The 13,679-nt window shown below is 38.3% G+C and overlaps 1 pseudogene; it reads left to right on the top strand.

Annotated features, from left to right (window-relative positions):
* Positions 1-559: 559 nt before the first annotated feature.
* On the top strand, positions 560-1,257 carry LOC137851865 (coiled-coil-helix-coiled-coil-helix domain-containing protein 2 pseudogene; annotated as a pseudogene).
* Positions 1,258-13,679: the final 12,422 nt, after the last annotated feature.

Here is a 13,679-nt window from a genome sequence, read left to right as displayed (position 1 = left end):
TCATATATTTTCACATTCACACTAAATATTCTTTTGGTTACATCTTTTCCAGGCTGAAGAATCCTAGTCTGTTCTTCAGATCATTCTGCAGATCCAAGTTGTTCCTTAGCTTTGTTCATGTTGTTACTGTTTTCTGACCCTTTCCTGGTTTTAATATAAATGAAATTGCACACAGTTCTTTTCTGTTCTCTCTATATTTTAGCCTGTTCTCATGGATTCTTTTGAAATTTCTGCTTGTAAGCAGCCCATGAGGTAATTTTACTGAGGTTAGAAGGCAAAAAGCCAATGTAGAGCATGGACCCACACAAACATAAATGTGGTTAGGAAAGAATAACACATAGGCCCATATAACTGCATTCACATTATTTCTGTAGCATTGCTACCTGTGGGAACATACACTTACATACACAGGCCGCTAGTCAGAATGATATATTGGATAGAAATTTCAGGAACAGCTTGTTTGTGCTTGTTTGTCCCCAGATATGCCCTTCCAGGCCATCATGCCCGGCGGGTGTTGGGTGATGTTGAGAGGCCGGCCCGTGGCCTGCTCCCCACTGCCATGCCACGGGGTGGCTGCAACCATACGTCCCACGGGGCACCCCCCGCCAGCTGGGTGCCAAATATGAGAGCATCAGCACCAGCTTCTGCTACTTGGGCCCCAGTGCTGGCCTCCGCCGTGGGTGCTTCTGCGCCGAAGCAGCTTGGCCTGATGGCGCAGATGGCCATGACCGCGGCAGGGGTTGCTGTAGGCTCTGCTGTAGGCCACACCATCGGCCACGTGCTCACAGGAGGGTTTGGTGAGGGAAGCAGCTTGGAAGCTGCCAGGCCTGATATCAGTTATCAGGAACCCCGAGCAGCTCAACCTGCCTATCATCATCATCAGCAGCAGCTTGCTTCTTGTCAGTATGAAATGAAACAATTCCTGGAGTGTGCGCAGAACCAGACTGACCTCAAGCTGTGCGAGGGCTTCAGTGAAGTACTGAAGCAGTGCAGGTTTGCTAATGGTTTAGCTTAAGCCTCCAGAACAAGGTTGCTGAAGACCGTCTTACAATAACTGACCTATGAATGAAAAAGCTTCAGTAATAGTCTAAAGCTGTCTGATATCTTATTAGTTTGTATATTCACACTGTTGTCCTTGTGCCTTGATTTCTGCCATAGCTTCTATGTGTGATAAAACTTAAACTGCAAAGTAATTTAGCATAAAATGGAAAAACTAAGAATAAAGTGAAATGAACTATAAAAAAAAAAAAAATACAAGAATAAATAAATAAATAAATAAAAGAATTAAAAAAAAAGGAGGGGGACACCTCATCGTGGTCTACAACTTCCTTGCGAGGGGGAGTGGAGAGGAAGGTGACCTATTCTCTGTAAATACCAGTGATAGGACCCACGGGAATGGTGTTAAGCTGAGTCAGGGGAAGTTTAGGCTGGACATCAGGAAGAGGTTCTTCACCGAGAGGGTGGTCACACACTGGAACAGGCTCTCCAGGGACATAGTCACTGCACCAAGCTTGTCTGAATTTAAAAAGCGATTGGACTGTGCACTTAGTCCCATGGTCTAAACTTTTGGGCAGACCTGTGCAGTGCCAGGAGTTGCTCTTGATGATCCTTATGGGTCCCTTCCAACTCAGGATATTCTATGATTCTGTGATTCCTAATCACCAGGTTAATGGCTTTGGAACTGGGGTGTTTGCCACAATAATGGGAGGATTAAAGGGACATATTTCATAAAAAATATACATATGATAGTAAGTTTTTCAACCATTGATTCTTCACCAGGCACAAGTTCTCGGATGACAGCTCCAAAGCTGTCTACATTAGAAAAAATAAGAGCAAGCTAAGGGAAAAAAAGTCAGGGACCAAGCTCATCTAAATATCCCTGGAAGTTATATGAGGAGAACCAAGGAAAACTGAGGTCTTCTTGGGATTGAAGATATGTTCAAGATATACCCAAGAGAGGAGTTCCTCTGAGAAAAGCTAAAAAGAGTGCAGAGGGAGTAAGGCTGACTACTGCCATCTTTGGATTCCAGGGTTAGTGGGAGTTAGAGCCAAATTCCATCTGACAGCTGAAATTACAAGTTCAGATCATTACAATGAGCAAGAAAGGAACTACAAACCAGCCCTCTCCATAGAGATATCATGATATGAAGAAGAGAAGCAGCCAGGAAAGGTCATTATTGAGAAAAGATCGCAACACATGTGAATCTGTGGCTTAAGGGTGATCCTGGCAGGCTGAAATGGGGAGAAACATAATCCTGAGACTGACTGGATGATGCAGACATTAGAACAATGCAGATCCAAAGAAGATACGATGGGATATGGGATGTGGTCTTGGGGGATATTTGGGATCTTTTTATATCCTTCTCCATGCTGGCAGACCAAATGTTTCAGTGACTGAATATTTGACTTGTCATATGCTATCAAGTGCCGCTCACAAGCAAGAGTCCACAAATTCTTAGCTGCAATGAATGAGTTCAGAAGAAAGAGAGATATTGGGCAGAGAAGACGCTGAAATGCTCACAAAGGCACCCAGGGTCCTATAAAATGATGAAGCCTAATATAATGACTGAGAGAATGGAGGGTGTTCTGGTCCTGGCACAGGTAAAAGAGCCCTGAGAGAGAGACTTGGTCAGTGCTGATATCATAATAACAGTAGCAGATACCCAGTCAATATTAGCTGCATCAGACAAGATCATTAAGAGGACCAGCCTGAAGCTCAAGACAGCAAACTCTCTCTCTATATATTTCATCTGGTTTACCAGAAGAAGGATTACACCTGACAACTGAGTGGGAATCCATAGTAGAACTTCTGTGAGCTCTGTGAGATCTGAGAAGCCAGCAAAATATTTGGGGGAATAGTTTTAAGTGGAACCGAGTGACAGAATTAAGGAATTAAGAAGTTAAAAATTAATTAATTAATTAATTAATAACTGAAAAATAATAACAATAATAAAAAATGTCTTCTCTGAAAGCTCTAGCACAGAAAAGAAAAAAGTGGGAGTCCAAAGAGTTTCAGGAAACAAACAAAAAAAATAAACTAAAAAAAATTAATAATAATAATAATAAAAAGAAAAATAATAATAATAAAAAAAGAAGTACCTTACCTGTGCATTTTTTTTTTGACAAAGCAGAGGCTGAAAAAGGAAAGAAATAATTCAGGGAAAAGAAGTACACAGGTCATCTATAGACATGAGGGAGGAGATCAGTTGAGAAGGTTTTATAAATGTCATACATATACATTTACAACACTGTTTTGTGGTGCTTTTACCTGAGAGGTTGACATATTGATTTTCCAGAGTATGTAGCAATCTGGTATACTCAAAGGCAAATTCCAATGAGCTTCTGCTGTAGCTGAGAAAGCTTAGCTAAAAGCAAATCAGTCCCCGAATGTCACTCTCTCCATTCAGAAAATGAAGAAGATGTAGTCAGCAGCAAATATTGAATTCAAGCAATACGCTCAGTGGCAGAGGCAGGGAAGCCATCCCTTCCTTCAGGATAGCTCCCAGTTTCCTGTACCTGGAGGCCAACCTCTTCCTATACACTTTCCTTTTCCTGCCAATTTAAATTCCATTTTCTGTAAATAATGCTATGAGGATCACACAGACAAGAGACCCTTTAAGTACCCTGATATATCCCCAAACTTGATCCATCAATTCCGCATTGAAGAGGGCACAGATCTTATGGAAGAAATTGTGAAGTCATCTGATTACAAATAATATCAGAAAGTATAATTAGGCTGCCAGCACAGGTAATGAGACCTACACCTGCATATTTACAATCTGGAGTTGATGCCCATCCCCACTGATGGTAACACTGTGCATCTGCATTCGGTACTGTATCCAAAATCTCACTTGATGGGGGACTCTCCTGCTCCATCACCTCAATAATTTAATTATTTCTATCCACTTTACATACATAAAACCTATTATGTCCCTTCTCCAATCCATTACTCAATCTTTTTTTTAGAACCCCCCATGAGATTCTGTTTTTCTGCTTTCCATTCAAGGATCTTCCTCCTTCTTCTAAGAGCTGAGCACAACCAAAACATTTGACAAATCACCGGAAAAACAACTACAAAAAATCTTCCTTTCTGGATTCTAACAGGACTTCATATGAAGAAAGTATATGTGCAACCTCTATGGAGTTCATTTAGGAATGGTGGGAGTTTACTGACTATTCAGTGAAAATGGAGTACCTAACAGCTCTCTTCTACTCACAGAGAGCTAAGAAATTGTCTGAATATAATTATTTTTTCATGGATTTTCAGATAAAAAAAGTCACACACTCAGTCACACACTCAAAACAGCAGCAAGTCTCTTGACAAATTCCAAGCCAGTACAGACTGCGAAAACTTATTAACAGTATAGCCAACTTTTTTTTTTTTTTAAATATTGAAAAAAGCAATGCATTTTCCTCTAACTTTCCTGCTGAAAACTGTTACTATATTCCTGGGTGAAAATATAAAATAAAAATCAAACAAAGTCAACTAGGCAAAACTTCTCAGCTTGAGGCAGAGACCTGGGAAAAAATAAAACTAAGAATAAAAAAATCTCTTCACACTCATTATAAAAAAACTTAGAAATATTCTAAGAAATTGAAAAGCAACAAATATTGTATCTTACTGAGTGACCTTAAGCACAAGATGTGTTTCTTAAAATAATGATAGATTACACTTCTCTTAAATGTGCTTAGAATGCTGTTGTTGATTTTTCTTAATAACCCCACTGGAAAAATATATATATATATATATTTGTGTGTGTGTGTGTAGAATGCATTAAATTTTAAATACATTTCAGTTATATAAATTAATAAAGAAAGAAAAAAAAAACACCACCACCACCACCAACAACAAAAAACTCCTTTGTTTTCCAAAACAGAAAAAAAAAAAAAAACAAACGATTAAATTACTGAAATCTGTAACCAGCAAAGCGATGTTTCAAGCAAGCTGGCACTTTGTTCAAGATATAAGTCAAATTAGTGGAGGAAAATGTATTTACCAGGGAGGAAATCAGAAAATTTCCTTCAGGAATTATGACCATGGAATTAACTGCAGGGATAATATCCTTTCGGTTTCGTTCACTTTGCAAGGACAAGCAGATTCTATTTTATTCCATCACAGCAGGGTCATTAATAGCAATTTTTTAACTCTAGTTAGATTTCTTTTAGCCTTTTGAGACGTCCTAGGGATTCTTGGCTATTTTCAAAATGATTTCGACTAATTGCATTAGGCCCCATGTTGGAATCTTAAACGTATTGTAAATAACTGGCTTTTTCATGTAAGGATATTACACGTTGCAGTTTCCAGACCAAATTTAATGACATTTGGTTGTTGATGTTTTATTAATAACCACAGCTGCAGCAGTAATTCACTGATTCATAATGATTTCAAGGGAGATACCTGTTACATCCAATCTGAGAGTTATGCCTTCACCTGTTGGATGATATCAACATTGTTAGTTCACACACATACACCTTCTCATATATCAGTATATCCACCCTCTTGGATTGATAGTGCCCAAACACAAAGGCCAGCTGTATGTAGAGAGATTTGAAATCTCACAATCTGTTTCAGTCTCTCATTGATGCAATCTGAATGGGTCATCACAAGGGAGACCAGACATTCAGCTCTCGCAGAACAATCTGGTTCTCTTCATTCCAGAGTGAATCCATTGGACTGGAGATGCATCAAAGCTGGCAGATAGCAGTGAGAACAAAACGCATGTGAGCTCAGGATGCCCAAATCTGCTCTGATATTTACTCTTCTTTCAGAATAAAGAGTTTTCCCAATTCTTTTCAGAATAGCAGAGAGCATAAAAATAATTTTCTTTCTCCAGCTCCCACACCTTTTTTATATTGATTGTGCCCTGACAGGCACAGTATCCTGAAATATGAGGTAGTTGTACAATGTACAAGTTGGGTTTCCATTGCATCTTAATCACCCATGCTTTTCTGAAATGCATAGAAGAACAGCAGTAGACACCTTTGTGTGCTATATCTTGAAAAGGAAATTGTTAGTCTGTAACTGGCTCACAGAGATGCTTTCTCTATCAATACTTGGAATGCACCTGTAAAAAAAAAAAAAATTATTGCAATAGAGTACACCAGCTATACATATGCATTGAGTACCTGCATATGAGATCATCCCCAGTCTTTCTTTTTCCTGATCCTTTATGAATGGGGCAAATTGCCAATGCAATTAAAACTTTGGCTCCTGTGTCATTCTTGTTCCTTTTCCAAATGGTGAACTGCTAGACTAATCAAAATTCTGGCTGTTACTGCTATCAAAAAATATAATTTCATAAACAAGTCTCCTTCCCAAGAGAAAGGAGAAAAGGCTGATGGGCTGCAGATATGTAAGGTCATCTCAATCAGCATTCTAGTGCATGCGGGAAGCAGTGATCTTTGCAATAAGTCAAGGACTTTGAAAACTTCCTTTAGGAAGAGGATAGTGCTTGAAGTACAGATGTGTTGGCTATTCAGAATAAAATGAGTATCTTTCTGTAAATGTATTCCAGCTGGTCTTGACAGATCATTTCAGAAAGTCCTGCTGGTTAAACAAAACTAGAAATTCCTTGCTTTTGGATACTCTGAGATGGTACTATTCAAAACCATTGCAGAATGTAGAATATAACTTTGATTTCAGACATTGATCTGCCTATTGTATCAGGTTTGGAGAAAGACATATTTATGAGGGAAGAACATGCAAGGTTTTTTGAGTTTTACTTAGCTGCAAAATCTCCTCACTCGTCACACATGAAGTTATAAAGGTGTTCAGAGTGGTTCTTTCATAAATCAGAGTTCCCTTTTCAGTATGTGCTAAGGATCTTCATTTTACATTGCCTCCAGTCATTCAGAGGTTCAAAACTGAAAGGTAGAGCTGTAAGACCTTAAGAGGCACAGGAATGCCTAACCGTATATGCAAAATCTCTGAAATACTTTGGATGATTTACCATCAGATTTCAGCACGTCCTGAACTTAATTATGGTGCTTTGCACCTGAAAGAAGAAGTTTGTCAGTTCAGGTATGAAACAGAAAAATAAATAGATAAATAATGCAAAATAAAATAAAATAACCTTACTCAAAATGAGTCTGCTCCTCATTAAACATTCTTCAGCTCAGCCAAAATGTCTTTTGCATGCAGCCAACAGGATAACTGGGAATTTTCCTCCTAACTGTGATTACAACAGAATAAATTAAATTACTTTCAGCAGCACCTTTGCAATTGGATACCCAGCATAGCAGCTTCAGGAGAGAAGTAAAATCCAGTCTTGTAAAAGACCACTTTGATCCACCTAAAAAGACTGCAAAATCATCTCCCTCAGCAGCCACCAAACTCCTGGGCTGGTTTACTGCTACCTTTTCAGCGCCAGTCCTATTATGTGGACAAGGAACATACACTACTGGCTTTTACAAATGTCTGTGAATCCAAAAACTGATGCCCTGGTGCTGGCTGGGGGCTGCAGGGCCTCTGTGGGCAGAGACTGGGGCTGCGTGGTGCCTGACACGGCCCCATGACAGGGCTCAGCTCAGCCCAGCCCCAAACTGGTGGTGACTCAAGGAAACCAGATTTCCAAAAGGGCAGAGCAGGCACAGGCCGAGGAGGAGGCCCAGGGCGAGGGAGAAGCAGCAGAGGGCCCAGGCCCCAGGAAGAGGAGGGCAGGAGGGGCTCCAGGCCCACAGGCAGCAGGGATTCCCTGGCAGCCCTGCAGAGCCCCCGCTGGAGCAGATCTCCACCCTGCAGCCCAGGAAGGGCCTGTGCCACAACAGGGGGACATTTCCTGAGCGAGCTGCGGCCATGGGGAACCAGGAAGGCTAACTTTATCTTAGGGTGAATCAAGCACAACACAGCTAGTCAGTCAAGGGAAGGGGTTGTCACACTCTGTTCCGGTGTGGCCTCACCTACAGCACTCTGTGCAGTTTCGGGCACCATATTAAGGACCTAAAACTACTAGAGAGTGTCCAAAGAAGGGCTACAAAGATGCTGAAGGATCCAGAGTGAAAGACATATGAGGAGTATCTGAAATTGTTTGCTTTGTTCAGCCTAGAGAAGAGGAGGCTAAAGGGACATCTCATGGTAGGCTGTAGCTTCCTGATGAGGAGGAGCAGAGAGGGAGACACAAAGCCCGCTGAGTGCAAAACGTGTTTAGATGATGCTCTCAGACATACAGTATAATTTTTAGGTAATCCTATGTAGAGCCAGGAGTTGGACTTGATGATACTTGTGGTCCTCTTTCAACTTGGGATATTCTATGATTCTGTGATTAAGACTGAGAGGGGAAGGTTGTCATTCCACTGCCTTGGGCTTCAGATCATACCTCACATACTCACACTCTGGAGATACCCATTCTTTTTCCAGTGTCTATGCCATAACCAGTAAAATGTCTTACTTGAGACCCCCCAATGTAAATAAAGATACCAGTTGTATGGACTCTTAAGGAAGTGAGTAATTATGCATCAAAGTCTATAGTGAAAGCAGGACTCTCAATTTTCATGGTATCATTAAAAACATCTTAAATTTATATTTAGATCTATTAAAAGTAAACATTGAATCTTGTTGCATAATTAATACAAGTCTTAAGCAAGAAATTTTGGGCAAATTCTAAATTTTCATGGCACACAAGAAGCACTGAAGTTTCAGCAGACAGAGCTTTTCAATTCATACTTTCTGACGCTAGAGAGAAATCTCAGACATGAACCTGTTGACACATTTCTAGCATCTGTAATTGATGACTGTGGCTCCCTCTTCTACACTGCTCCTTCAAAGCAATCTGTGGTAATAGATGTGCAGAAAGCACAGACCTCTGATGATGTATTACTTACCCGCTAAAGGTTGTCACGAGAGGGCAGTAGAAGAAGAAATACTTTTGTAGTTCTCTAAAAGAGCCATATTCAGTTTGGGTTCAGAAAGTTATTTGATAGTGTTCTTCCCCCTTCTTTATGTACTTTTTTATTAAAAAAAAAAAAAAGCATTACTAAGAAATACATTATAGGACATGTTTTGACATTTAACTATATGCTCAATGCACTGCTTTTACCTCCTTCCAGAACTTGGAAAATACACAGTAATATTCTAGTCCCAGTGAGTGGGCTAGTTTAAATGTTAAGACAGTAACTTCTGCTAATAGATTTCAAATCTCCACTTTGTCAAAGCAGTTCCTGTCTGCTTTGACAAAATGAAAAGAAAAAAAAAGAAAAAAAAGATGAAAAAAAATAAAACCCAAACCCAACCACACAACCCGACCTAACCTAACCCAACCCAAATAAATAAATAGATAAATAAATACACATACACACACATGGAGGGCAAAGATGTATCTACCTTGCAGTAGAACACTCAGTTTCACAGATGTTGGAATTCAGACATTTATATATTTCAGTATTTTAAGATTTTTTCCGTGACAAGGGAAGGCAATTCATAGACCTCTTCTACTCCTAGCTTTTTCTTCCTCCCACTATAAGTCTATACCAAGCAATCAGTTTGACCTAGCTTCCGGACCTGGTTGCAGGAGATGAACCTGATCTTTTAATTTAGGTCCAACTCTCATGCACATGGTTAAGGTTTGAAGGATCAAGATAATCACACAGCTACTGTGTGAGATGTGTCAAGTTCATCTGTTCTCAAATACAGTCTGAATAATTCTGTTCTGCAGTACAGGCAGTCTGAAAAACAGCAATAAGGACAGCAAGGCTAAGAGCATGAGGCCGCACAGCATGTGAGCATGTGTCCTTACACAGTGTAGAGCAGCGATCAGATTTTAATGTTTGAATAGCAATTTTAGGCAAATTGGTCCTTGAATCTTTAGAGCAAAGTCTGTCTCCTCTCCTTTGTGAAGAGTGACTCTCCCTGAATTTATCAACTACCTATCACAGTGGTGAGTAGTTACAGATAGAATATGCTCAGTTACCAAAGCAGAGCTGAGAAGTGTATTCCCAAAGGATTTCCCACAAAGTCTGAAATGTTCTAAGCAATGAAAATTCCTTTGGATATAAAAGAATAATAGTCCTAACAGTCTTTACTTCTGAGAAAAATTCTCATATTCAGCCCTCAGCAATTTGTTTTCATGTGCCTTTCTTTCAATGTGGAGTAAGGACTATATTCTTCAAGAAATGTTTAAATAATATTGTAAGAATTATCAGTGGTAGTTTTTGTTGTTGTTGTTGTTGTTGTTGTTATTGTTTTGTTTTGTTTTGTTTTGTTTTGTTTTTGGATAAGTGAGACATCACTACCTAGTTCATCTGTCATTAGAAGTTAGCCAGGCAGTATGATTTTTCTTGCAAATAATAGCATACCAGCTCCGGAACTTTTACAAATTATATCTTATAATTAGGTTTCAAGATAATTACTAGAAAAATAATTAAGATGTTATTCTGGGACAACGGCTGGAAATCAGTGAGGTATACAGATGTTGCTATATTTTCAATATACATGGCAGGTTAACTCTTTGAAGGTGGATTGAATTTCAATGTGAATAAAACTACTTTAGCCAGAACTGAGGAAAAAAAAGTCAAAATGTGCACCATTTTGAGGACTGTTACTACTTGAACTTAATATATTAGCATTATTGCATTGTTTTAATAATTGTCTTAGTAAAACTTAAATTGAATTTTTATACTAAGAACTCCTAAATTAGTTTACACTGAAGAGAAGAAATAATGATTTTCTTTGTAGGGAAAAAAAAAAGAAGAAAAAAAAAGACACCTGACTACATAAATTTCAGTGATTTATATCAGTTGATGAGGTGAAAAACAGGAGGACTGCAGTGAGGCAATTATTCATTTCAAATTCAGTATCCCTGAAATACGGTGATTCACAGACTCAGTATCCTGTGGCACAGAAGCCTCTGGCTCTGATAAATTTGAATCAAGACTGGAAAGCATGTTAAATGAAGGATATTGAGTGGTTACTGCTGAACAAATGTAGTTTGAAACCTGTGTTCACAAGGACAACGATTTAGAAAGGTGAATCTGCATTATGCAGTCAGGGTATCCATGCATGTTGAACACATTAATGCTCTAGTCTACTCTACTCAGACTTTTCCCCCTGGGGAATTTTTGACTTAGATATTGGGTGGTGCAGTATTACAATGGAAAATGTCTATCACAATAATTTTAAAAGCAATACATATTTATATATTTTTTTCTAGACAAATGAGAACATTACCTGAACATAAATGATTTCAGGCCTCCTTGAAACATAGCTGTCCTGCATGTAACTTAGCTGTTCTCAGACACTTTGTTTAAGAGAGGAATGAGATAGTGAAGTTGGTGCAATAGATATGGGCATATGACTTTTCCTTTTTTTTTTTTTTTTTTTTTTCCTGTACAATGAGATACAGAGATACAAAAGAAATGAATGGAATGAATGAATACTCATAAATCTTCCATTTAGCAGCAGGGATATTAAGAAGCTATAAACCGATGTTCGCCTGATGAGGAGTATTGTTTTCACAATCCCTTATTTTACAAACACAAGGTTTAGACATTTGTGACCACAAATCAAGCAGTAGCTCACAAAACCATCAACTCTTTTCATTAGGCTTCAGAGGTTTTAAAAATATATATATATATAGAAATTAGGTAATTTGTCCTCTTCTGTTCATTTATATTGGGGATAATTCAGTGCCCTTCATCTTGAGAAAGACAAGTTGGTCTACACAATTTTCTTTTCTCTCCTGCCAAACCAAAACCTGAAACAAGTAGAAGCTGGCACGCCATAAGAGTCATCCAGTGCCTACAATGCACGTTGCAAAAAATAGAAGATAAGGATTAAGTCTGCCTGTTACTCAAAGGTTCTGTGCTCAGATCTTTGTGAAACTGCAAGGAAAGTAACCCATGCTCTCTCTCATGTTCTCCACAGAAAAATGTTTCCCAAATTTAGATTTGACAAACAATTTAATCATACCTCAAGTCCATGAATGGCAAATGTCAAAACCCTGCAAGAGTCTTCTGATAAAACTTTACAGTTCCAGCCTGAGGATCCAGCTTTTACATTGCAGGTTTAGCTGCTCTGAATCATGTAATTAAGATGGATTGTGATTATGCCTTCTTTTTGACCTTGTTTTGTCACCAGTGTTCTTTAACAGAATGAATGGAGATCATTACGACCCAGAAAATAACTGCTTGACTAATAATGCACAGCCTGTCTCTGAGACCAGCAATGAATATTGGGAAAAGAAGTAAAAGTCTTTGAGGAAGAGAGGAGAGCACTTGGATTCTGAAGTGATAAAAGGTGATTCTTGATATAGTGGCCATAAATAAGGAGATGGGACTTCTCTGGATACCCACCTCATTTCTATTGAAGCGAATAGACATAATTCTCGGTTATTCAAGTACAAGTGAGCGATGCAGTCATCATCTCCACTCCGGAAGAGACACCACTTACCATATAAAATTCAATAAACAGAGAAATGCAAAGACAGTTCTGAATTCAGATGGGAGGAGACTGATAAACTCATTGTATACCTGATTTTACTCAGTTGGATGATAAATAAGAGAGGACAGAATGGCAGAATATGAATGTTATACGGAAGATGGACTATGCTATTTCTTTGTTCCAATTTCAAAACATGTAACAAGAAAATCTCCATGAAAGTGAAAGCTAGAAAATTTGGAACTGATCAAATATATATATCTTTTTATCCAGTGTACGACTGAGTTGGGGATTCTGTTGTATGATACACTTTTGATATCATTTGCTTATCATTTTGATATCATTTGCTTATCAGGACAAAAAAAAAAAAGGCATCTAGGATACTGTTAGCACTGATGTACATATTTTAATTTATTAAATTTCATGTCAACAGAATGCAAACTTTGTAGTTGTTGTTTTTTCTTGTTCGAGACATAAAGAGTGAAGCTAAATTTTAGCTAGTGCCTTGTACATAAACAGAATGCAGGAAAAGCTTCTTACCCATTTTAAAACATACAACACATTTCTAAGTTAGCATTACCACTTTTCTTTATATTTTCCTTCTGTTTGGATGAGACAGCTCAGCTGGATATAAAAACTTCTAAAATCTCCACAAATCCTAACCACTATGTAATAAATCATTCATAATTTGGCACAAAATTTTCAATATTTTTTGAGCTGTTAGGAAACACCATCTTATGTAATAAGTTAATATGTAATAAGTTATATACCTGCAGTCAGAACTGTGTTTTGACAGATATTATATATGATATTTATTACTGTTCACAATTGAAGTGATGATGGGAAACACAGCAAAATTTTCCTAACATTTAGAATCATAGAATCATAGAATTTATTTAGCATATAAAAAGATTACCTGTCTTCTTAAGCTGCCTTTATGTCTAGGAAGTTAAAAGGCACCTGCCTGTTGCATCTTTTACTGTGATCTGACCCAGCCTAAGGACATAGGCCCTTCTAATAAGCTAGGGAAAAAAAGAAGTGATGATAAAATAATTTATCTTTCCTTTTGTAAGTATAAGTTCCACCCATTTATAATTTAATGCTCAGTCTGAGCAAGTTGCTATCTGCAGTCAGAGCAAGAGATGAACACATCCAAATGGCAGCTCATTCCAGTCTCACTATAAGGAGAACTTAAAGGTAGAGTTTAAGGTGAGTGTTTTCTGTGTGAGCATCATCTTTCGAGCAAGTTACTCTAGGTTCCTTTATATAGTTGAGGAAAGATTCGTAAAGTCAGTAAAGTGTAGGTGCA

This window comes from Anas acuta, chromosome 2 (assembly GCF_963932015.1).
Source record: "Anas acuta chromosome 2, bAnaAcu1.1, whole genome shotgun sequence".
NCBI lineage: Eukaryota > Metazoa > Chordata > Aves > Anseriformes > Anatidae > Anas > Anas acuta.
Note: the sequence above shows the minus strand (reverse complement) of the source record. Positions and strands in the feature narration are given on the sequence as shown.